Raw genomic sequence first — 2,644 nt, 5'->3', positions numbered from 1 at the left:
TAACGCCGTTACGTAAGATTTTTTATATGATGTTTATAAACATCATGGACGTTTTTTAAATAAAAAAAGGAATTGAAATTTCAGATATTCGGATGATTTTAAAAAGGATCTCGTCATAATAAAAATTAATCCTAGTAGTCCAGGAATAAAAAATATACCTTTTCCGAGATAGTTTGGTTAGTAATTGAAATTTTAGATATTCAGATGATTTTAAAAAGGGTCTCATTGTACTAAACGTTAATCCTGGTAGTCTAGGTATTAAACACACAAGTTCCTCGAGGAAGTTTGGTTAGGAATTGAAATTTCAAATATTCGGATGATTTTATAAAGGACTCGTCGTACTAAAAATTAATCCTGGTAGTCCAGGTATTGAAAATGCATCTACTTCGAGGAAGATTGTATAGGAACTGAAATTTAAGATACCCAGATGATTTTATAAAGTTCATCCCCCAAAAAATGTATTTTCAATACCTGGACTGCCAGGATTAATTTTTAGTGTGACAAGTCCTTTATAAAATCATCCGAATATTTGAGATTTCAGTTCCTCACTAAACTTCCTCGGGGAAGATGTATTTTTGACACCTGAACTACCAGGATTAATCGTTCACCTAGCTTATTTGGAACTCACTCCATATCGTCCCTTAGAACAAAAAAATTCACCAAATTTACCCTAATCCGTAAGGTAAAAATTGTATTACTGATATTAAGGGCATGCTCTTCGTCACCACGTGACCAAACTAGCCCCCGAATATGAGCATTTTTTTGGTGTCCACTGTGTCCACACGGATTGAGATATCGTGTTTAAAAATTGACAGATTAAATGAAAAGTACTAACGAACGTTTGTATTGTAACGTGGCAAAAATATTAACGCCGCTTTATCTTCTCGACCGGTCAGGACAGAATCCCAAAAATGTAGGAAAACAACCTTTTCATTCTACAGTGGTTCAGGAGAGATGCTCGATAAAAAGGGGTCATAGAATCTGTTAGAATATTTTGTCTGGCATCAGAAACTTATTTCTGTTTAGGGTTGGCACCGCATTAAATTCCGGATATCTAGTTCACGCCGGCAGCTTCCCTCTGTTAGGGTTCAACGACATTTTCCGCTCTCTGGGTTACGTCAAGAGAGATACTTGCTGAATTGGCGGGCTCACAAATGAAAAATGTTCGAATCGACATCCGACCAGCGCAGAAAACAATACCTCTTATTGCTAAAGCCATTCGGAAGGAAAAGAAAATTTTTCAATGTCTAGAATTTTAAAATTAAATCTGGAAAATAGTCACTACATTATTTAGTCCGCGCTCCCCCTGGATAAATCTCTTTCTATACATAATTCAGTTTGCCGTTGAAAGTTGAAGGCTTAGAAGGATAAAAGCGCGGCAGATTGGTCATTTCCGATCTCCCACATGTGCGCAGTCACCCACCTGTCCGGTCATTTAGCCTGCTCAAGGATTCCGGAAGGCATTCTGTTCTGATCGCTCGAAGAATCAACCAGAGTCAGTGTCTCGAAGTATTTAAAATGGAAGCACGATTCAACTCCTTGGATTTGGAGAGAATTCTAGAGGAAATCTTCCGGGCTCTTCGAGTAAGTTTCAGACTTGGTGCTTAGCATTCATATTTTTTTTGTGTATTTTTGATGAAGAAGGGTAAACTATTGTGAAATGGGTCGAGCATCCTCTGGGACGCGCTATAACGACAAATGTATTTTCTCTAAAGAAAAATTATTCACTATATTCTGTCACGATGTTTGTTTGTTATTTGAGCTAAATTCTTTTTTTTTATAAACTCAAATTATTATGTGCTTTTCTCTTTTTTTTGTCATTAAAAACGATTACATAATCAACAGAATGCTGAAATTTTAATTATACTATCTGCGAACCCTATAACTTACTCCCTATTTAGCCTAAGCTTGCATGACAATTTTTCAGGCTAATAAGGAGTTTAAGTAATATGGCGGCCATAAAAGACCGCCAGACGTGTAACATTATACAAGTAAACACGCCTCTGTGATGATGCCATCCCTGGAAGGTCAGCGGTTCCTAATTCGCCTGTGATAAATTAATTTTTTATTTATTAGATGTTTCAGCCTTTCACCAAACGAGCAGCTCATTACAGTCATGTTTCCGAATGGAACAACGGAGACCGTATTAGGATGGGTAGACGTACCGGCCAAACTAGATACAGTAGAAAAACAGGTTGTTTTTAGAGCGGTCATAAATTGCAAATACCAGTGTGTTTTAGGTATGGACGCTATCAAGATTTTTAAATTGATAGTGGACGGTAGCACCAATACATAACTAATGGTCTATGAAGAAGCTACATTACACGTGGCTACCGTTGACTTACTCTTAACCGCTTCTTATTACGAAGACTGCGCAGCTATTAAAGACTTAACGGCCGAACAGACAGAAGGGGTACCGCAGATCCCCCGCGGGTTTGACGGAACTCCACAAAATTCTTGATAATCTATTAGAAGAAGGATTAGTGGAACCGTCAGATAGTCCTTGGGCCTCACCACCTGTCATAGTCAGAAAACCTAATGGTTCGTATAGACTTCGTATAGATTATAGGGTCGTTAATAGGTGTACCAAAAAGGACGCTTATCCGTTACCACCTATGTCAAACATTGTAGACAGGTTAACGGA

The sequence above is a fragment of the Belonocnema kinseyi genome, chromosome 10, assembly GCF_010883055.1.
Source record: "Belonocnema kinseyi isolate 2016_QV_RU_SX_M_011 chromosome 10, B_treatae_v1, whole genome shotgun sequence".
NCBI lineage: Eukaryota > Metazoa > Arthropoda > Insecta > Hymenoptera > Cynipidae > Belonocnema > Belonocnema kinseyi.
This window is presented reverse-complemented; position numbering follows the sequence as displayed.